Below are 23326 nucleotides of genomic sequence, written 5' to 3'. Positions count from 1 at the left end.
TGGAGGGGGGTTTTTTGTTTGTTTTGTTTTGTCGTTGTTTTTTGTTTCCTGGAGTTGGCGGCCAGATCCTCTCAGCGGGCGGCTGGGTGGCGGGCCTGGGCATTTGCGTCTGAGGCCGCCCTCACTGCGGGAGCGCACGTCTCTGACCCTTGGACACACAGCACACACATACACACACTGCACACCTCCGGTTTGGGTTCTTGGTGTTTACTGGAAGCTCCGTGGAGTTACGCAAGTCCTCCGTAAGATATTGGCGGAAAAAAATTCTGTATCTCTGGACTGATTCCCTATTCAGGGATTTGTAGAAGCAGCCGGATGGGTGTTTTGAATTTGGAAATCCAGGCTTCTCTATCCCTTACAAAGGAGCAGAGCGATTGGTATTCCTCTCAGGTCCATTCTTGTGGCTGCTGACCTTGCAGTCCTGTCAGTGAGGGAGCACTTGATACAGAGGATAACAAAAATGTTCTCACTTGTGCGAATAGCTTCTCCGTGTCTCCCTCTCCTTAATTAGTGATCTCGGTGCCATCTTAACACATTTTAGACGCCAATCCTCTGTATGGCCTGAGCCTAATATGTCTGTTCGATTCGCAGCCCCTCACCTCCCCCAGTATTTCATCTCCTGGCTCCCACTGAACTCTTATTTCACTTCACCTCCACCTCCAGCCCCTCAGCTCTTCATTCGGTCTCCTCTGCTTCCCTGTCTAGGCCCGTCCCTCCATCAAGCTATGTTGGATTTTTTCTTGCTGGCATACCACATGCCCTTGCTCCCTGAAATTCCCCGGCATGCCACTTGTCTGTTGTCCATCCAAGATCAATTCCTTTGTCTGCTTACTCTGCCCCTACTCACAGGCAACAGCTCTTTGGGGGCTGCTAGAGGTTCAGCCTCCCAAGCTCCTTTCCAGCCTCCACAGTCTTCAGCCAAGCACATCACTCACTGCCACCTGCCTCTTCCCCCACCTCCAGAACTGAATGGTCCAGGCATAGGAAACCATCCACTACTCCCCTCTGCCTTTCAGAAGTCCCTCTGACACCACTTCTTTCCCCAAAGTGGCAGGCCACCCTACCCTAGAAATTAGTGCGTCCACTAACCCTCTGTGGTTCTGTGGTTGCCAACCTCTGGAATCTACAGTGAGCGAGGCTTTCCGGCTTTGGCCTATTTCTGCTGCCTTGTACGGACGTGGATAGGTGGATGAGAAGAAAAGACAAAGTGGGGTTGAGGATTCCTGACTCCACATTGGTGCCTAAGCAAACTATTAATCCCACATTCAGTGTTACTTTGCTGTCAAAAATGAGGTCTACATTAAACTGTTAAATCTCTCCTCCTTCTTAATCTTGACTCTCACTCATCCATCCAACTAATACTGAGTGCCTTCTGTGTGCCTGGCCCCGTGCTAGGGCCTGAGAATGGAATGATGACCCCAAAGTGCTATGGCTCCTGCCATCCTAGAACTCACATCCTAGGGGGGAGATAGACAATGAACAGGTAAAATTGTTATAAATGGGTTTAATGCTTGGAAGCATCTTTTGACAAGGAAAAACAAGGGGTGAAGATACTTCATGGGGTCTGGAAAGAACTTTTCTGAGCTTGGGAAGGCACTTAAGAACTAGGTCAGAGTCTAGTTCTGGTTCTAGGTCTAGCTATTTCAGTTAGAACTACAAAAGAAGGGGCTGAGGCCCTCCCATCAGTAGTAGAATCAGGCAGACTGAGAGCATGAGGCCCAATTTTCCAGCACCTGCAGAGTAGAGGGGCTTTATCCCTGGAGGCCTTGAGTAAAGAACTGCTTTAAACTTCTTGGCAGTCCCCTGAGCAAGACGCAACCTGCAAAAGCAGCCTTGTCTCCAACCTGAGTGGGGCTGCCTAGGCCTAGCCCCTTAGGAAAATGTTGCTTTTCGTAACTCATCTGTCCTGTGGGACCAGCCTTTTCAAATATGCACAAAGGCCCATTTCCTTGCCTGTCTGTGGAAAATGGGTTTACTTATCTACTAATAATAATCCATCAGGTTGCCTTTCTCTGTGTTCTCTTGCAGAAGGGATGCTCAAGATGCCCCAGAAGAGACACATACTACAGATTTAGGAATTCGCTCCCAAGGCCAGGCCCAGGTGGGGCCTTCCCAGAGGTGAACCAGTGATATCTCCAGAAAGAGCCCATCCTCAAACTGCAGTCCCAGCATTTCCATCTGAAAGATTAAGGCCACAACTGGCTGGAAGGGACACAAGCAGTAGCTGGGCAGGGGACCACCCAGGAAAAGGCCCTGAATCTTTGATTCATCAGGTTTGGCCACTGTCAAGGTCCCTACCGTGGTGTCCTGGATGAAGCCCTTTCTCTGTTGGTTTGCTGGTGGGATCATGATTAAATAGGTATGCAGGAGGGCCAAAGACTACACCTGCCGCCTGGATAAAGAGAGGGGCTGCCTCTGTCTGGGCTCTTAAGCAAGTTGCTTTATCCAGTCACAGGCAAAACAGCTTTGTTAAAACCGCTTTTAGGTGAATCCAGCCAATGTATGAGACACCTGAGTCTTGCTGGTTCATGCATTCACTCGACACACTTGTGTAAAGCCCCTACTGTGTGCTGGGCACTGAGCCAGGCGTGAGCGATGAGCCGAAAAGCCCCAATCTTTATCAAGCTGCTCACAAGACTGTGTGGTAAAGACACAGATCAGTCTTGGCCACACAACAGTGGGCAAGTTACTCAACCTCTTTAAACCCCGATTCTCCTATCTATCAAATGGGGCATTAATAAAAACAATTTCCCAACGTCATAGATTATATAACATCAGTTATATAAAGCATCTTAATGGTGCTTGGCCAAGAGGAAACACGTAATAAACAGCAGCTATCATTATTAGCTATTAATATAACTGATTTGCCAATGAGTAAACCAAGCATTGGGTTACCCCTCAGTTTTCTTCTGAAACTGTTACACATCTAATGAGGTTGCAGGGGCGCCTGGGTGGCGCAGTCGGTTAAGCGTCCGACTTCAGCCAGGTCACGATCTCGCGGTTCGTGAGTTCGAGCCCCGCGTCGGGCTCTGGGCTGATGGCTCAGAGCCTGGAGCCTGTTTCCAGTTCTGTGTCTCCCTCTCTCTCTGCCCCTCGCCTGTTCATGCTCTGTCTCTCTCTGTCCCAAAAATAAATAAACGTTGAAAAAAAAAAATTTAAAAAAAAAAAAAAAAAAAAAACTAATGAGGTGGCAGGGGGGAGGGGGGGAGTCTAGTAATTGGATATATTCAAAGCAGTGTCTCCAGAACGTAATATCCTTGAAAGGTGACGAGAAAGAACCTGTGCTCTTGCTAAGAGCACTAGCTTATTTTGAGTAGAGCTTAAAAATAAGCATCTGCTATTCATTATTAGTGAAAGTTGTGCTTTTTGAGTTTCTTAGGAAGGAAGAGCCCCTGAGCATGCAGTGCTATAAATATATGTATAAATAAGTTGCATACTTCTGGAGTTCAGAAATGGCTTCTTTCTGAGAACATCCCAAATCAGAAACCACAAGACAGAGTCGCCCAAAACTGTCATACCAAACTTTTGACTAAATGCCAGTTTGCCTCTGTTCTTCATGCTTGCTGCTCTCTGTAGATGCTGCCTCAATCACCAGATTGCCTTGTGGCACGTCATGCCACGCAAAAGTGCACTTCCTCTATCAACTCCCCTGATTGAGGTCAGATGTAAGACACCTTGGTGTTCACCCTGAGGGAATTGTTTAATTGGAAACCCAGCCGGCAGCAGTGTGGCCCAATGGGAGGAGGAGAGGATTCCCAGTTGCCTGCCTGGGTTTGAGTGATTCTTTCCCAGCTATGGGCCCTCGGGCCTGTGATCATACCTCTCTCCTCTGAGCCTCCGTTTTCTCATCTGTCAATAAGAATAGTCCCTCAGCTTTTGTTTTGGATTTATTGTGAGAGGTAAAATGAGACAAAGCATTTTGTAAAACACTATACAAATGTTATGTCTTGTGCTTGTGAGTTATGATGACGATGATGGTAATAACACGGGCTCCTTCATCCTGACCTTTGCTGGGCCACCTAAAAGGCCCACCTGTAGGTCTTCTTGTTCCTGCCAGTGAATTCCTCAAGATGGTACTGTCTTTAAAAAGTGTGTGAAGGGGCGCCTGGGTGGCGCAGTCGGTTAAGCGGCCGACTTCAGCCAGGTCACGATCTCGCGGTCCGTGAGTTCGAGCCCCGCGTCGGGCTCTGGGCTGATGGCTCAGAGCCTGGAGCCTGTTTCCGATTCTGTGTCTCCCTCTCTCTCTGCCCCTCCCCCGTTCATGCTCTGTCTCTCTCTGTCTCAAAAATAAATAAACGTTAAAAAAAAAAAATTAAAAAAAAAAGATGTGTGTTGGGGGGGAGGCGGGGGAGGGGTATTTAAAATGCTGAAGTGCATTTCGCAGACCATTAATCCCTCAAGACTCTGTAAATAAAAGAATCTGTTTTCAAATACATTTGGGAAATTCTTGGAGAGCTCAGGACACTTGAGCATGCATGCTCTGAGAAGTCCTTAATAAAGAATCCTCATTTACATGTGTCTAACTCAGCACTTCCCAAACTCATTAGCCATGGAACCCTTTGTTCATATAATATCTGCTAATAGGCCACTGAAATAGCATACCCAAGAAACAGACTTTGGGAAATTCTGTCCTAGCTTAAGGACAGATGCATTTTGCTTTCGACCCATAAAAAAATTAAGCATAGGGGCACCTGGGTGGCTCAGCTGGTTAAGCATCTGACTCTTGATCTCCACTCAGGTCATGATCTCATGGTTCTTGAGTTCGAGCCCCACATCAGACTCTTCACTGACCGTACAGAACCTGCTTGAAATTCTCTCTCCCCTCTCTCTCTGCCCCTCTCTCACTTGTGCTCTCTCTCTCTCTCTCTCTCTCTCTCTCTCTCTCTCTCAAAATAAATAAACTTAAAAAAAAATTTTTAATTGAGCATAAGTGAAAAGCAACTTAATAAAAAGTATTGTTGAGTTCTGGTAATATAACTTCTGCTTTGAAAGTTCTTTGCTCACTAATTTGAGAGACCAATCAATTCCTTCAAGAAATTTATGGTTTTTTTTTTTTTAATACGGAATCTTCATGAATTTGTATGTCATTCTTGCGCAGGGGCCATGCTAATCTTTTCTGTATAAATACTTTTTTAAATTTATTTTTTACTATTTTTTAAAATGTTTATTTATTTTTGAGAGACAGAATGCGAGCAGGGGAGGGGCAGAGAGAGAGTGAGACACAGAATCTGAAGCAGACTCCAGGTTCTGACCTGTCAGCACAGAGGCTGACGTGGGGCTCGAACTCATGAACCGTGAGATCATGACCTGAGCTGAAGTGGGATGCTCAACCGACTGAGCCACCCAGGCACCCCCTGTATAAATACTTTTTGATAACAAACGTTTTTATGGCACTTACCATATGCCAGGCACAGTTTTAAAATTGTTATATATAAGTAATTTAATCCTTACACTAAACCAGAAAGGAGGAATTATTATTTTTCTTAGTTTTCAAAGAGGAAGACCAGGCAGAAAAAGTAGGAAATTTGCCCAAAGTCATATCTGAATCCCTGCTATTGGTTTGATTCCATGAAGCCTTCTTTTCCTCCAAAAGTAATTTATTGTAAGTATTCTCCTCTCAATTAAAATGATGCAAACAGCACTTTACAGCATATTATTTTCCAATTAAAGTAATTCAAATACTAATTTGTAGTGTATTCTTTTCACAATTTAAATCATTCAACTCCTTTTTATTTCCATACTTTCAAGACAACTCCGGATATAATTGAGATCTATCTTATGGTGTCCCAAAAGCAAGTCTATGGATCACGACTCCTCAGAACTCGCTCGGAGTTGTCTTCAGTGGAAGTGAGGGTCTTTTTCCTAGTTGCCTAGATGCTCATCCAATACTGCTACAGTGCGTCAGACGACTTCTCTAGGTCCTGTTTCTAAGTATTTCACATTTTAGCACTTTTGTGCTAAAATATTTATTATAGATATTTATATGAATATTTGATATTTATTTGATATTTATATGATATTTATTATGAATAGGTCTAAAATGATTTTAAGTTATTAAAATTCGAAGTGTGGCAGGAGGTTCCAAGTGAACCCCCAACCAGAGCCCACGGACTCTGTCTTTGAAAATAGTATGCTGCTGGCCCCCTAGGTTGTCTGAGTGCCTGAACTGATATACACTGGAGCTTTGGTGTGCTTTTTTGTTAGTTCTGTTTTTAATTTTTCTTAATGTTTATTTATTTTTGAGAGAGAGAGTAAGCACACGAGCGGGTGAAGGGCAGAGAGAGACAGAGGATCCGAAGTTGGCTCCACGCTGACAGCAAAGAACCTTTGACAGCAAAGATGTGGGGCTCGACCTCACATAACCTCGAGATGATGACTTGAGCTGAAGTCAGAAGCTTAATGGACTAAGCCACCCAGGTACCCTTGGAGCTTTGGTTTTAGATTGAAAGGAATGTTGTTGGTTTTCTGTTTGTTTTGTGTTGTGTTATTACCTTTCAATTTAGGGGCCCAGGGCAGAGATGAGGAAGAAGAGAAGAACTGAGGGGACAGATTTTGAGTCTCAGTAGAGAGAAAGATGAGGACCAGAAGCTGAAGGAGGTGTTTGTATGATTAGTCCGGTGAAAAAAATAATGCTGATCAGCACCCCAGTAACAGCATGATTCAGGGTTGGGACAGGGTTGTTCTGCAATACCTACCCCACCCCTACATGCACACTTACCACCAAATGGCACTGTGAGGGTGCAGGGTAATGCACCGGGGTGGGGGTGGGGGTGGGGTGGGAGGTGGGGGTGGGGTGGGGGGGGTTTGGCCAAGCAGCAGTCTTAGGGAGCACCTGGCAGTGGTGAACTCAGCCCTGAACAGCTGTGAGGCACTGCCCAGGCGGGGCTGAGAACTCAGAAAGGAGTCAAAGTCTGACAGGCAGGAAGGATTAAGAATCATTATAATCTGGGTATTAATGTGACTTTATTTATACTCGGAGGCTAATGGGCCCAGGCAACATTCCAATTACAAGAGGAAAAATGAAGTGAAAGATGGGCTGAAGTGCATCCCCCATAATTCATCTGATGAAGCCCTAACCCCCAGTGTGATGGTATTTAGTGACGGGGCCTTTAAGAAGTAGTTAGGTTTAAACGGGGTCACAGAGAGGGGCCCTGATGACTGGATTAGTGCCCTTATAAGCAGAGACCCCAGAGAGCTTGCTCTGTCCCTCTGCTCTGTGAGGACACATTGAGAAGGCAGCCTTCCACAAGCTAGGAACTGTGACCAGATACATTTGTGTTGTGTAAGCCACCCAATCTGAGTGGTTTGCTCTAGCAGCCCAAACTAAGAAAACTCCTGTTTCAAAACTTACACAATGTGAATATATCTTTGTAAGTAGGCATTTCTGTTACGGTTTCTGTTATGGATGTGTCCCTATTTCACAGCTGTTAGAATATATTTTCCTTTTCAGTCATTGAAAGAGCCAACCAAAAGGTTTTTACAAATTTTTCCCGCTTAAAAGGCCCCACTTTTACAGCATCAAAGATATTTTTCAATGACTTGTCTTTTTAAAATGCCTTATTAATTATAAGTTAATGAAATAGGACAAGTTCTCCCCCCCCCCAAACAAATGGCAAAGGACTTAGTATTTCTGGTTAGTATCACCATTTAACAAGAGCTTGGGTCTTCAGTCCAGAATCTTCCTTCCTGTCCCTCTCCTTTTTGAGCTACTCATCAAATGACAATGAAATGAAGAGATGGTTTATCTCTGCTGCAAGTTCCCACTGTAGAGACCTGGCCTTCCTGACCCTCTCACTGGCACATGAGACAAATGAATGCAGGACCCCCTCTTTAGGTCTTCACCTCATCTCCCTGTCGTATGAAATCCCCAGAAGTGGTAGTGAGGTTTCCTTAGGCCAGTCTTACAACTGTGGCCATCCCTCTGTGGACAACCTTCCTGAGTGCAGCAGGCAGATCCTTCACCCTCCTTGAAAGCATGCTCTGGAGAACACAACTCACTTCCTCAGATTTTCATAAGATGTACAATTGAATAAACTTTTGTTTTACCATCTAAAACCGCTATAAAAGAGGGGCACCTGGGTGGCTCAGTCAGTTAAGCACCTGACTTTGGCTCAGGTCATGATCTCAGGTTCGTGAGTCTGAGCCCCACATCAGGCTCTCTGCTGACAGCTCAGAGCTAGAGCCTGCTTCAGAGTCTGTGTCTCCCTCTCTCTCTACCCCTCCCCTGCTTGTGCTCTGTCTCTGTCTCTCTCTCTCTCAAAAATAAGTAAACATTAAAAACATTAAAAATAAATAAAAAATAGGGGCGCCTGGGTGGCTTGGTCAGTTAAGCATCTGACTTCGGCTCAGGTCATGATCTCGCAGTCCGTGAGTTCGAGCCCCGCGTCGGGCTCTGTGCTGACAGCTCAGAGCCTGGAGCCTGTTTCAGATTCTGTGTCTCCCTCTCTCTCTGCCCCTCCCCCACTCGTGCTCTGTCTCTCTCTGTCTCAAAAATAAATAAACGTAAAAAAAAAAAATAAATAAATAAATAAATAAATAAATAAATAAATAACAAAAGATAAAAAGACTATAAAATACTTAACTATTTTGGCTGTTCGGGTTTTATGTTTGTTACATTGTATTCATAATATAATATATAGCACATAGACTAAAACTAATGTATTTTTTTCCACTGGGTGGGGGGGTGGGAGCAGGAAACAAGTAATAGAAACAGAAATATGCGTTGGCAGAATTTTTCATAGGGTTTAACACATGCCATAATTTTTGAAAATCAGAATGTATTTGGCTCTTAGGTAGCTTGATTTGTCTTGGCTTCCTTTTTTTTTTTTAAGTTTATTTATTTTGAGAGAGGAGAGAGAGTGAGTGAAGGAGGGGCAGAGAGAGAGGGAGAGATTGAGAATCCCAAGCAGACTCTGCATTGTCAGCCCAGAGCCTAACATGGGACTCGAACTCACGAACCACAAGATCGTGACCTGAGCGGAAACCAAGAGTCAGACACTTAACAGACTGAGCCACCCAGACGCCCCAATTTGTCTTTGTTTCTATGTGCTATCACCCATCACTGCCTCAATTCATTTGCAATTATCATAATATATACTAAAGCACTTCTTTAAAGTTTTTAATCAAAAGCATAAAATCTCCAAGTGTAGCTTTCTGAGAATCCACAGCTCTGAGTTAAAAGTTTTTGTCCTCTGTAAAATATATGACTCTCAGTAAATTTTCACACCTGGTTTTAAGAGTTAATATTTTGCCAGTGTTAGTTAAGCAAACCCAAAAATGTTAAGAACTTTCAAGTATTCCTTAAATTGGTGACCCTAACCAAAATTTCTGTTATCAGCCCATGTTAAATTTTTTAGTGCTTAATCCATACTGCCTTAATGTCTAAAAGTTCCATTCAAAACACGAAGGTTTAAAATACATAAACCACACACACGCACGCACACACACACACACACACACACACACATCATACTCTCTTGGTACCATTTATTGCTAATTCGCAACATTTACTGAGTTTTTCTTCTTGAAATTTGACTAGAAGAATTAATTTTTAAATCAATGTTGTCTAATTGATAAATATTGCCTTCTTTCATTCTTTCCCCCAAACTCAATCCTTACTGACAAGCTCCAGAGCACTTTGATGGTACAGCAGATCCCTATTATACCTTACAGAGTTCCTGCTAGGACACATTGCTAGTAAGTACATAGACACGCATGCTTAACAAGTTGAGGTGCAGTGAAGGGGAGTTGAGTACGTTGAAAGACAAGTTTCACAACCAGTTCTTTGTGTTTCATCGTTGTGAACCTTGAGCCCCTTAAAGCACACACACACGCACGCACACAAATTTTGCTTTACAGTTATTAAACATTACGAGTTGGTTACACCAGTCTCCATATTATAGACTAGAAATATTATTCTTTCTTGAATTGGACAGTCTGGCCCACAACACGAAGCTGTGTGAACACTAAGAGTCTTGGAGAAGACTGCAAGAGCACATCAGAGTGTCATCTTTCTCAGCATTTTCCCTCTGTCTCTGTTTGTTTATGGGTTTTTTGTTCGTCTTTGTTTTGTTTTGTTTTGTTTTGTTTTGGAAAAAGACCGACAGGTAAAGAAACTACAAGCGCATCCAAATTGTTCTCTAGGAGGAATTTTCACACTGCTGCTTCTGCGTGTTTATCAATGAAATCTGGTTTCTAGGACTCGCATGTGTAAGTGCAAGCCAGGGAGGAAGAATATGTGGATAGTGAATGAAGAAAGAATTGTGCTGGAATAGACACTTCAACACAATGGGTCAAGAGCAATTTGCTGCCTTTATTCCCTCTCCCTGTGCTGTGCCATTTATGGAGTCAGGAGAGAAAACAGGAGAGGGGGTGGTGGTCTGTGCCTCAGTGGGGAGAAGAGGGTCCCGAGTGTACAGAGTCAGGGCAGGAGACGGATAGTGCAGCACAACGTGATTTCCTCGCCCATGAGGACAAAGAAAGTGACACACGGGACAAGACAATCCAGTTGGGTTCAGAAACAGAAGGGGGAGATTTTGAATCCCCATCACACACAGTGGAGGTGATATCGAAAGAATACACACATAGGAGGAAGAAGGCCTAGAGCTGGAGAATGTGCTAGGAATGAACCTGGATCAAGGCTGTGGTTTCAGGGAGGGAAAGAGGGAGGGAAAGGAATTCTGAAATAACCTGGAACAATAACTTGGCATGTCATTAGGTGGAGAGGAGAGGGCCCCGCCAGGCAGCGAATCAAGAATCATTCCCAGATCTCTTGCTCTATGATGGTGGTTCTCCACTTTGAGCATGTATCCAATTACCTAGAGGGCAAGCTGCTGCTGCTGCTGCTGCTGCCGCTGATCCAAGGACCACACTTTGAGAACCACTGTTCTAGAAGCTGCTTGTCTTTGGTAAGAGAGAAGCTTGGCTCCACCAGAGGACAGTGAAGGAGAAATGTGGTGTACCTTCCAGTCCATCGAAAGATCGTGATGGGATACACAGTATTCGACGATGTTATCTCTGAGGCCAGTCGGGCTCTTTCAAATGGTAAGAACTTCATGCTTTTCTAATTAATTCAGGATGTATGTTAAATTCCTAAATTGAGCTATTTGAATGTGGGGATGGTTTTCTTGATAGTGGTTTGATGTTTTAAGAAAGTCACTGCCTACTCCAAAAACCATGGTCTCCCAACATAAATTTCCCATGGGAAGAGCTCCACAGAGAAGAAAGGGACCCGTTGTTCCCCCCTGTGTCAATTGAAATGTACAGACACCTGAAACCCAAATAAATGAGCAAATAAAAGATGAAAGCATACAGGAGATCATCCTTCAAATCCACAAAGGCGAAATAATTAAAAACTAGGTGCACATTACAGTGGTAATAATAAAACTTAATAATATGTAGTAATTACATAAACAGAGAAACTGTGTTCCTCCAGGGCCTACTCCATCATTTTGTCTTGAATTATGATACACCTAAATATATATATATATATATTCCAACTTCAGACCCTAGAACTATGTTTATATCAGTGGTTCTCAAACTTTAGCAAGCATGTAAATCACAAGGAGGCCTTACTAAAACACAGATTCTGGGGCACCGCCCACAAAGCGTCTGGTTCAGTAGATCTAGAGGAAGCTCAAGAACTTGCATGTCAAACAAATCTCAGGTGAAGCTGATGCCGATTGTTCAGAACCATACTTTAGGAATATATTAGAATTATCTGGGGTGCAATTGCTAAAAATCCCAATTCTTATACCACACCTCAAAACAATCAAAATCAGAATCTGTGGGGTTGGAGCCCAGGCAGCCATCAGTATTTTTTTTTTTTTTTTAAGTTCTCAGGCAATTCCAATGTACAGCCAAAGTGGAGAATGTCTAGTTAGATCGGTAGTTCTTTTTTTTTTTTTTAATTTTTTTTTCAACGTTTTTTATTTATTTTTGGGACAGAGAGAGACAGAGCATGAACGGGGGAGGGGCAGAGAGAGAGGGAGACACAGAATCGGAAACAGGCTCCAGGCTCCGAGCCATCAGCCCAGAGCCCGACGCGGGGCTCGAACTCACGGACCGCGAGATCGTGACCTGGCTGAAGTCGGACGCTTAACCGACTGCGCCACCCAGGCGCCCCTAGATCGGTAGTTCTTAAACTTTGGCACACGTCAGAATCACCTGGAGCACGTGTTAAATCCCAGAGAGCTGGCCCTTCTTCTAGAGTTTCTGATTCAGTAAGTATGGGTTGTGTTCAAGAATAAGCATTTCAATCAAGTTCCCGGGTGGTGATGCTATGAATCCTGGACCACACTTTGAGAACGATGGGTTAGACCGACTTCAGTTTGACTGCACTTGGTCTGTTGGGGGATCTGGTACAAAACACTGAAGTTAGCTTCCCCTCTGACCCTCCAAAAAACAACAAAAACTGGGCATTGGGACTTATATCTTCTGAGATGGTGTTTGGCCTAAGTGTGCTGTCCATGCTCTCCAGGTGATTCTAATGTGCCCCCAGGATTGAGAGCCACACAAAACCAAGGAAAGGCAGGGATGCAATACATGTGTCACCTGCAATGCTTGCTGCTCATCGGGTTAAATATGACTTCTTCCAACTAAAACATATTCCTGCTTTAATCACTATATGCAACATACATCTTTGCCTAAGAAAAGTACTACATTGAAATAAATGCAAGATTATGACAGTCATTTCTGAATTTGAGAAATAACTAGCTTAAGCCAGGAGGGGATCCCCCCCCCCTTGGTTGCTATAAATACAACTTACTGTCTGAATTTTTTTAATGTAACATGGTAACCCACCCCTTTGGTGATCTGTAGCTAGTCATGTAAACAGAAACATTATAACTGTTATTATAAAAGCAGTTTCCTATAAATGAGAATTTATGCTTATATCTAAATAAACTTGAAACCTGATCAAACACCCTGGCTCCAGGAAAATAACTTTGGGTTTGGACAACACAAACCAGAGTAACGTTTTACTGCCAGTTGAAGTTTTTGAATATACAGGGTCATTTTTAATCACATAGTATGAGAATAGCTTGCCTGTCACAGACAGTAGAAGCTAAGATTTGTAAATGGGGTGGGGGTGTGGATGGGGAAGTGGCAGATGGAGTGAGCTCTTAACTGGAGCTTTCTTGGCCAGCTCTATGATATCAGACACAGGTTGGTAAATAATTACTTTTTACTTCACTTTTCACCGGAAGCAGTAATACTATTGTGTTTTAGCAGCTGATTCGCTGTTACCATTCATGACCCTTCTAGGATATACTATTCAAGGTCCAGTTCTTACACTGAGAAAGACTTCAGAAATTTAGCACTGGAAGGGCTAAGAAACTACTTCACACCCATTGGAGTCGATGTAATTAAAAAAAAAAAAAAGACAATAGCAAGTATTGGGGACATCTGCAGAAAGTAAAACCCTCATACATTGCTGGTCGGGAATGTACCGCCAATCTGGAAGCTCTTTGTTGGGGTGCGTGGGTGGCTCAGTTGGGTAGGGAGAAGCTCTTTGGCAGTATCCTTAAAAGTTAAACACAAATTGACCACACCACTGAGCAATTCTGCTCCTACGTATTCACCCAAGAGAAGTGAGAACGTGTTCGTACAAAAACTTGCATGTGAATGCTCATAGCAGCATTATTCACAATGGCTAAAAGGTGGAGACAATTCAAATGTCCATCAGCTGATGAATGGATAAAGAAAATGTGATTATAGCCCATGCAATATTATTCAGTAATAAAAAGGAAGTCTTGATATATGTTACAACATGGATGAACCTTAAAAATATGCTAAGTGAAAGAAGCCAGTCACAAAAGGTGACACGTGATTCCATCTAGATGAAGTGTCTAGGGAAACCTGTAGGAGACAGATGTACATTAGTGGTTGCTTAGAGCTAGGAAGTCAGGGAGGGGGGATATAGAGGGGGTGAAAGCTAAAGGATGGGATTTTTTGAGAGGATGAAAATATTTTCAAAGTGACTCTGGTGAATGTACTAAAAACCACTGAATCGCCCACTTCAAATGCATGAATTATATGATATGTGAATTATAGCTCAATAAAGCTAACCTATATGGAATATAGCGTACTGGGTAAGATCAGAAGCAAATTTCCATCAGCCCATCTCTCAAACCACTTTGGACAAGACCTCTGGGCGCATGCGCGCACAGCGGCTTACAGCTGGAGCCCGGGAGCCCCGTTTAGCGGTACGGGCTCTCTCCCTCCTTGGTCTCTGGCTTGCCTTCGCTGCACTCAGGCCCCTGCAGTAGCACGCGTGGAAGGCGGGCCACTTGTCACACACAGAATAGGACCCGAGCGCGTTCCTCGAGGGAGCCGGCGGCTCCCTGCAGAGGTCAGCGGGGTGCCCAGCCCTCACGGCGCAGCCGGGGCGCTCCTAAGCTGGCGGGTCCCTAAGCTGTCCAAGGAGGCTATGTGATGACCGTCTTTCTTCCCTCTCTCTTCCCCAACAAAGGGTAACTGACCTGCCGCATGACCTGGCAAGAGCTGAGATTCCCTAAACACGCTTTCCCCCTATTGTGTGCGGACGTTCCCAGAAGCAGAGGAGCGGCGGGACCACTGGAGGGACGCGCGGGACAGGGAGGTCCCGGGCGCCGGGATCCCGCTGGCCCTCCCCCGGGGCGGACAGCGAGTCGCCCGCCGCCGGCCTGGGCGGGGCGGGGCGGGGGGGGGGGTGGGAGTGGAGGAGGGGGGCTGTAATTGCGGCGCAGTCCTGGTTCCCACGCTCCTATTGTTGGCGACTTTGTTTCCAATTCCCATCACGTGTGCTAATTAGTTAGCGCTGCTGGCTGGCTGGGAGGCGTGTGGCTGGCCTAAGAGCAGAAAGATCACTTCCTGTAGGGAGCCGAGCAGGCTGAATAGTAGTGGGGTTCTTTCTCCTTCTCCTATGGGCCTCCTTCTCTGCCTCCCAGGAGGGTGGGAGTGGGAAGGGAACGGGAAGAAATGCTGATTGTGGCGCAAATGCCACTGAATTGCAATAGCAACCCAAGGCGGGGGGGAGGGGACTAAGGGAGGGAATAGTGGAAGGAGCAGGATTAAAGGAGAAACTCTCCTTAGACTCCTGACGAAATGCTTTACCAAATTACCTTCACAACTTTGTACAGGGAGTCTTTTCCAGAAGGGGATAATAAACGAAAGGTATTTCAGTGCGTTCATTAAAAAAAACAAAAACAAAAAAAAACACAAGGAAACAAAACAAAACAAAACAAACCTTTCACACTGTAAATAAAACCAGCTCAGGCATCAGTGTATGATAGGAAAGAAGGATGAAATGTAGTGAGTCATGACTTTGTAGTCAGTGACTTGTCCTTGAATTTGAAATTCTGGGTTTTTTGCACTTTGGTACTAAGCTCTTAGAAGGGGTGGAAAGAGGTGTTAGAGACCACTGACAGAAGATAGTAATAACCTGGACAAAACACATGGGCTCAATTAAAAGAAAAGTGCTTTCTATATGGTCTTTCAGTGAGTGACAAGATTTAGTAATGCTTTGATTTTCACATAGAGGTCTCCACTTTGAAGATACAGTATTATCCATACTTCTTCCCTATAAATAAGAGGAAAGCTGGCTTTTATAAGGCTTTACCAAATAACCTTATGTGCTGTAGCCACAGGGAGAACGTTCTACCCTTTCCCATGGAAAGTGGCAGCGAGGTGGAGGAATAAGCTCAAGGATGAGTTCATTCAATATGCATGATTCAGCAAGGATATTTTTGAGTACCTCCTGTGTGCCAGGGACTGGGCTAGGGCTGAAGATGGGGAGATGAAACATCCAGAACCTGTTTTTAAGTAGCTTGCAAATCTAGTGGAGAGACAGATAAGTATGTAAACCAGTAATTAAAGATGACTCAGAAGTGGAGGTCTGTACTGGGGACTGTGAGGGCCAGAGGAGGGACACCAGATCCAGACTGAGGAATTTGGGAAGCCTTCCTGGAGAAGGAATGAGTCCTCTCACACTTAAATGGCAAATAACACATGGCCAAGAGACGAAGGGAGAAAAGGGCATTCCAAAAGGAGGTAACAATATGTGCAAATGGCCTAGGGGTCTTGACAGAGTATGAGGTGCTCTGCAAACAGGTATGAATGGCTGCAGCACAGGGCTGGAGGGGTAGGCATGGATAAGCTGGAGGGGCGGGGATCGTGAAAAGTCTGATTCAGGACTTTGGACTTTATCCTAAACACCATGAAAAATTTTAAGCAAGGGAGTAGGATCATGAGATCTGTCCTTTAGGAAGGTAACTTGGGCAGTGGTTTGGATAATGGGTTGAAGGGAATCGGTCAGGCTTGAAGCAGGGAGAGGAGACTGGGGACTAACCCAAAAAGAGACTGAAATGAGACACAGGTTGGAGGGGGTAGGTCAGGTTCAAGAGGTGTGTAGAAGGTGGAATGGATAGAACACAGAGACCAGTGTTACTTTGCCGTAAGCAACTCGCAGGAGTCCGAGACCACTCCAAGTTTCTATCTTGTATACGTGGATGAAGGATGGCAGGATTCCCGGAGATAGGCAACTTGGAGGTCAAAGAACAGGCGTGAAATGGAATGAGATGATGAGTTTGGTTTTGGCCACGTTGTGTTAGAAGTGACTGTGGGGTATCTGAGTAGCGACATCCGAGAGGCATATGGTTATATGACTATGGAACTCAAAGAGGGTAGGGTGGGGCTGGGGTGGATGAGGTAGCCGTAAGGGGCAAGAGGTCAGCATGGTTTGCCCTGCACTCACAGCGGTCATACTCAGGGACGGGTTCTCCACAAGTAGTTTCCAGATACGCTGCTCCACGAGGGACTTTGGAGACTGTATGATCCCACACATGGGAGGTATCTGAAGTGTAAAGTTCACAGAAACAGAAAGTAGATGATGGTTGCTGGAGGTTGGTGGTGGAGGGGAGGGGGAAAAGGGGAGCTGTTGTTTAGTGGGTATAGAGTTTCAGATTTGCAAGATGAAAAATTTCTAGAGATCCTTTACATAACAATATGAACATACTGTGATACGTTTTGTTTTTAAATCACAGTAATTTTTTAAATTTTTTTTTCAATGTTTATTTATTTTTGGGACAGAGAGAGACAGAGCATGAACGGGGGAGGGGCAGAGAGAGAGGGAGACACAGAATCGGAAACAGGCTCCAGGCTCCGAGTCATCAGCCCAGAGCCCGACGCGGGGCTCGAACTCACGGACCGCGAGATCGTGACCTGGCTGAAGTCGGACGCTTAACCGACTGCGCCACCCAGGCGCCCCCACAGTAATTTTTTAAAAGGAACTCAGGAGGGAAGGAGAGAGCAACCCTGCCAGCTACCTTTGGACAGCACTAAGATAAAATCATTTTACCTCCCACTAGTGCACTCCCACCCATCCTTGGTGGGAAGGTTAAGTTGGAACCAGACATTTTAAGGTTTGTTTTTTTTTTTTAATGTTTATTTATTTTTGAGAGAGAGAGAGGGAGAATGAGCAGGGAAAGAGCAGAGAGAGAGGGAGATACAGAATCCAAAACAGGCTCCAGGCTCTGAGCTGTCAGCACAGAGCCCAAAGTGGGGTTCAAACCCACGGACTGCAAGATCATGACATGAGCTGAAGTCGGAGGCTTAACCGACTGGGCCACCCAGGCACCCCTGGAACAGACATTTTAGAATAGACAATATGAGGGTTGCCTAGATGGCTCAGTAGGTTAAGCGTCTGACTTCAGCTCAGGTCATGGTCTCCTGGCTCAAGAGTTCAAGCCCCTTGTCAGGCTCTGTGCTGACAGCTCAGAGCCTGGAGCCTCCTTCGGATTCTGTGTCTCCCTCTCTCTCTCTGCTCCTCCCCTACTCATGGTCTGTCTCTCTCTTTCTCAAGAATTAATAAACATTAAAAAAAATTAGAGTAGACAATATGAATCAAGAACCTTAAAAATGTTTATGGCTTATGACCTACATATTCTACTGCCTAAAATCAGTTATAAATAAGAAACCAAAAATACCGGAAGAAAACATAAAAATATTAGGTATAATTTTTTAAATGTTTTATTTATTCTTGAGAGAGAGAAAGGCATGAGCGAGGGGGGAGCAGAGGGAGAGAAGGACACGAAATCCGAAGCAGACTCCAGGCTCTGAGCTGCCAGCACAGAGCCCGACGCGGAGCATGAACCCACAAGCCACAAGATCATGACCTGAGCTGAAGCCGGATGCCCAACCAACTGAGCCACCCAGGCGCCCCTTAGGTATAATTTTTAAACTAATTGTTCAATAATAGAAAAACAGTGAAATACCATACAACTGTCATAAATTTTTACAAAGAATTTACCACCACATGGGAAATATTTATAAAGGTAAGTGAAACAAAATTCAGAACACAAAATTGTATCTATGCTTTGATCACAATTATGTCAAACACAACCTGTATACAGAATAAAGGCCTGGAAGAAAACAGACTAAAATGTTGATAGTAGCTATCTAGTTGGGGCCATTGGTGATTTTTTTCCCCATATACTTTGTTATATTTCCATATTAAGTGTATATTCTTTTACAGTTATATAAAGTAGTCTGTATAAATTCTCTAATTTTTCTGCAAAATATTCTATGATTCCTTCGACTTTAAAAGACGTGATTTGCATTTAGTTCAGAGCTGCAATAGATTATTACATAACTGATTTATAAATGTGTCAAAAGCCAAAGGGAAGGAGAAATAATCGTCCAGGAAAAACTTAGAAAGTTTCTGAAAATTCCTCCATTTGAATATCCTTTTCTTTTTGATGCTCTTGTGTGGGAAAGAGGAAGCATCAGGAAGTGATGTTGAACATTTTAGCTGATTATAAGTGCTAGAAAGGCAAATTAAGCCCTTCCCTTTAATTGGCTGTAATCAGTTAAACAAGGTAATAGACCACCTGTGGCCGAGATGGAGCCAAGTCTTAAGGAGCCCCTGAGACCACAGCTTTGGCACTGAGCTGCCCTAAGGTCGGCTGGGATGGGCTTTTGATTCCGTATCAAGTTACTCAGGCTACGCCACAAAGAAACATTCAATCAAAACCTGAGTGTATGGTTTGGTTTAGAATGTGTTGATAAAAGAAAGAAAAGTATAAAAGTTTTAAAAGAAAAAAATAAAGATAGATATATAGATATAGATATAGATATAGATATAGATATAGATATAGATATAGATATCCAACAACCAAGCAAGTAAAGAGCATTTCCTATATGCCAAGTGCTTTGTTAAGCACTTCACATCTAATTGACTTATTAACAAGCCTGTGGGATAGATTCTATTAGTATCATCGTAATCATCCCTAGTTTACAGATGAGGAAACTGAAGCACAGAGTAAGACTGATTGGGTCACACCGCTTGTAGTTGCACAGCTGGGACCTGAACCCAGACAGTCTAACTTTATCAACGACACTCCCAACCACTACACTACGCTACTTCTCAAGATCTCGCTCGAGTTATGCCTTACTAGTTAATTGTGAATTCCAAGCGCACCATAGGCTAGACCTTGCATTCGGAGCCAATATCTGCAGTATATTCCTACCTCCTTAGGGTAGCATCAACTTACAGAAGCAGCATTTGGGAAGTGAAAAAGCCAACTAAAGATGAATCATCAAACCTAAAATTGCCAGGTGACAACAAATGTCACACTTTACTCATGCACCATCTCGTTTGAGTTTTGGGCATGACACTGAGATGATTTAGTGAGGAGCAATTAAGTGAGCACTCCTTTGGAAGCCAAAAGATGTTCACATGTGGTTTGGCCACAGTGTGGCAAGACCACTTCTCCCACAGCTAGGATGGAGTCTGGGCTGGCAACAGAAGAAGGCTCCTAAAAGAGTGCATCTTGGGCCCAGACTCTTCTTAGCTAAGGATAGGTCCTCAGAAATTCTCCAGTCATCCAAGTATCCTTTGGACTCTTGTATGACATGAAAACAAATATGAGGATGCAAGTCTAAAAATAAGTTCGTCATCTTCTCCCAAAACCAATTCTTCTTCCCAGATCCCTTAATCAGTAAATGGCACCACCATTACCTAGTTGCCTTGGTTCATGAACCTCGTGGTTGGCCTCCCAACATCCACTCCACCTGACCTCCTCCACCTCACCCCCCGTGATTGTAAGTCCACCTTGGTAGTCTTATCCCCCATGCTAGTGATTGATTGGTTTGAGGGTAGGCTGGTCTAAGTCAATCTAGGCCAAAGAAACAGAAGCTTCTTTCAGACTTCTCAGAAAGAGGGGCCAGTTTCTCCCTCCCATCCTATACGAACAAAAACACATCACTGGTAGTGGCCCTCTGTTGATGTGATAGGAAACCAGCTTTAGGATGAAGCCAATGCTGTGGAAGGCAGAATGGAAAGGCAAGGAATGTTGGGCTGATGAACTCATAAACCCCACAGCGGATCCTAATGTTATTAAGTCTTCTGTTGTTTGAAAGAATACATTTCCTTTGTTTCTGCCCGAGTGAGGAAGGGTGTCAATCATTTGTGATGGAAATCGTCCTCACTGATCTATTTTGCACATCCAAACAAGCATCAAGTTCAGTCCATTCTCCTTCCTAAATGTTTCAAAAGCCACACACCCCTCCCCATCCCCATTTCTAATAATGATCCTTTCAGGCCACCTTTGACATCTCATCCGAATTACTGCAAAGCCTCCTTTTATCAAAATGCCTGCGTTCATTTGAATAGGCCTTAAGACAAAGTAAGAAAAAGAATGTGAAAGGTTGAGGCTATGGCAGGCGCATCAAGAATTTCCTCACCTGGTCATACGTAGGTTGAACTTTGAATGCTGCCATGCCTCAACCCGTCCCAAGAGGCATCGCAGGAAGCACCCCTCCATTCTGGGCTCTTCTGACCCTGTGGACACTGTCCTGAGTGGATGTCAAAACCACCTACCTGTGGTCCTGTCACTGCGCTCAAATCCTTATCTGTGGCAGGTCCTTTTCCCGGTCTGTCTGCTGCCTCGGCAGAAACCCCAGATGACACAGCCTCAGCTAGTCCAGGGTATGGTTCTCGGCAGCCTTTGGACCTGGACCAGCCATTACCATCCGGCTTCATCTGGGTGTCCACTCATATACACTGGAGCCACCTGGCCAGGAAACATGGTTATTTCTGTCAGGGCTGATTTCAGTCCAACTCTACAAACACTCATTGAGTGCCTTCTCCATGCTGGGAACATGCTAGGTCTTAGGACCGATAGGGAGCATGTCCTGCTCTTTGTACCCCACCATCTGACACATAGGGTGCTCCAAAATATTTAAGTGAGTCATGGAAAGATTCAATGGCAAATGTTTTAGTGTGCACTCCAGCGACTCACAATCTATTGAAAAGATAAACCCAAAGTCAGGCTACCACAGGGCTCACTGGTACATAAACGCAACAATAAAAGTAATAGTTCATCCTGAGGCGTCAAGCAGTGTTCTAAGAGCTGATATATATTCACTTATTTAATCTGCACAACTCCTGGCATATGCATTCGTGTCATCCACACTTTACGTAGGAGGGAACTGAAGCTCAGACAGGTCAGGTAAGTTGCCCAGAATCACCCAGCTGGTAATGTGAAGAAGGTGAATTGGAGAATAGGGAAGGGAGATGTTTATTTAGCTGGGAATCTGGAAACTTATCATGGGAGAATGGGTTTTAAGCTAGACGTTCAGGGAGGAGTAGTAGGTCTTCAAAGTGCTGGTGGGGGGTGTATATCCCAGATTGGAGAAGAGCATGGGTGAAGACTTAGACGTGGACATTGCAGGGTATATTCTGAGGACAACAAAGTCACCCACGGCTGAGTATAGGGTGTAGAGAGGAGGTGTCTATGGTGGGAATTGAGACTGGATAGGGGGTGGGCAGCTCAGTCGTGGAGGGTCTCTAATGGCGCACCCAGCTATCGGTCCTTCCTGTTTCAGTCCATCATTTGTTCTGGATTCTCCCATCCCTATTCAACCCAAATACTCCAACTGAGGCTTCCCCAGTACCCACGTTCAGGGTAGTCCCTAATTTACCTAAGCCAAACAACATTTTCCATTCCCCTGGCCACAAAGATGGGTTCAAGGTTGGGCCTGTGACCTAACCCTGTCCAATCCGTGAATCTCAAGATTCTTGCCCAGCACCCTGAGACAGCACTCTCTCTCTCTCTTTGAACGCAGTCAGCACAGTCCTACAAGCTGTTGGCTTCTTCTTGAAGGCTGGAGCCAGCTCCCGCCGGTACAGGATGAAGCTGGCATTGTGGGAGGTACAGCAGGGAGACACAAAGAAACTCTGTCCTGAATTACATCACTGGGCCTCAGGATTAAACCATCCAGTAGCCAGTCCTTCCATCTCCGGACCTTGCCATCATGTGAACCTAAAAAGTAGATATAATAAAAATATAAAAAAATAAAATAAAAAGCTTGAGTCAGGTTTTTTTATTATTTGCAATATCAAGAGGGCTAACTCATAAAAGTCTTCATGTAGTTTTAAAGTATTATTCTGGGAAGTGGTTTAGAAAGGTCATGTGGTGGCCATGCAGAGGGTAAAGTGGTTAGAGAATCTCGAAGCAGAGAGGTAGCTAGAGGCCACAGCAACATGCCCAGTGAGACTTAATGGAGCAAGAATTAAAGCATTGACAGTGGACATAGGGGAAGATGTGAAAGAAGATGCATTTGTGCAACATTTATTTAAAATGGGCTAAGGGGGCGCCTGGGTGGCTCAGTCGGTTAAGCATCCGACTTCAGCTCAGGTCATTTGAATAGGCCTTAAGACAGGGTTCCTGGATTCCAGCCCTGCATCGGGCTCCGTGCTGACAGCTCAGAGCCTGGAGCCTGCTTCGGATTCTGTGTCTCCCTCTCTCTCTGCCTCTCCCCTGCCTGTGCTCTCTCTCTCTCAAAAATAAATAAACATTGAAAAATAAATTTAATAAAAAATAAAATAAAATAAAATGGGCTAGGAAATTCATCTGGGACTGAAACCTTCATTTATCCTATGTCATTCTATAGCAATAAATGCTTGTTTTGGAAAAATAACTCCTAAAGTTGTCAGGTCCCTGAAGTCTGTTTCTTCCTCTCGCCCCTGCAGAAGGGAGACAAAGGAAAAGAGAGTTGTTATTGTCCTGTTATCTGACTTATGTTTCCACTTCATGCTATTCATTCCTTAATCATATTCCACACTAGATAGCTCGTCATTTCAGATATTTCTAGCCTTCAGAAATGTGCAGCCTGCTATTACATCCCTCATAATTATCAAGTAGCCCAGTTCCATTTATTTAACTCCTTTAAATCTTTCTTCATATTTCAGGGGTGTCAGGGTGGCTCAGTCACTTAAGCATCTGACTTCAGCTCAGGTCATGATCTCACGGTCCGTGGGTTCAAGCCCCGTGTCCGGCTCTGTGCT

At 44.4% G+C, this 23326-nt stretch overlaps 2 long non-coding RNA genes and 1 other non-coding gene across 3 annotated transcripts; 1 reads left to right on the top strand and 2 right to left on the bottom strand.

Annotated features, from left to right (window-relative positions):
• Positions 1-314: 314 nt before the first annotated feature.
• Positions 315-3929, top strand: LOC121038084 (uncharacterized). The gene is made up of 2 exons (XR_005794142.1): positions 315-2359; positions 3577-3929. It is a non-coding gene; the product is annotated as an uncharacterized LOC121038084 (long non-coding RNA).
• A 1128-nt stretch (positions 3930-5057) lies between these two features.
• On the bottom strand, positions 5058-5161 carry LOC121038372 (U6 spliceosomal RNA). Its single transcript, XR_005794327.1, has one exon. It is a non-coding gene; the product is annotated as a U6 spliceosomal RNA (small nuclear RNA).
• Positions 5162-18264: 13103 nt separating this feature from the next.
• Positions 18265-23326, bottom strand: LOC121038083 (uncharacterized). Its single transcript, XR_005794141.1, has 2 exons — positions 21961-23326; positions 18265-21050 (listed from the first exon to the last, which is right to left on the bottom strand). It is a non-coding gene; the product is annotated as an uncharacterized LOC121038083 (long non-coding RNA).

This window comes from Herpailurus yagouaroundi, unplaced genomic scaffold, assembly GCF_014898765.1.
Source record: "Herpailurus yagouaroundi ecotype Mexico unplaced genomic scaffold, PumYag 165, whole genome shotgun sequence".
Taxonomy (NCBI): Eukaryota; Metazoa; Chordata; class Mammalia; order Carnivora; family Felidae; genus Herpailurus; species Herpailurus yagouaroundi.
Note: the sequence above shows the minus strand (reverse complement) of the source record. Positions and strands in the feature narration are given on the sequence as shown.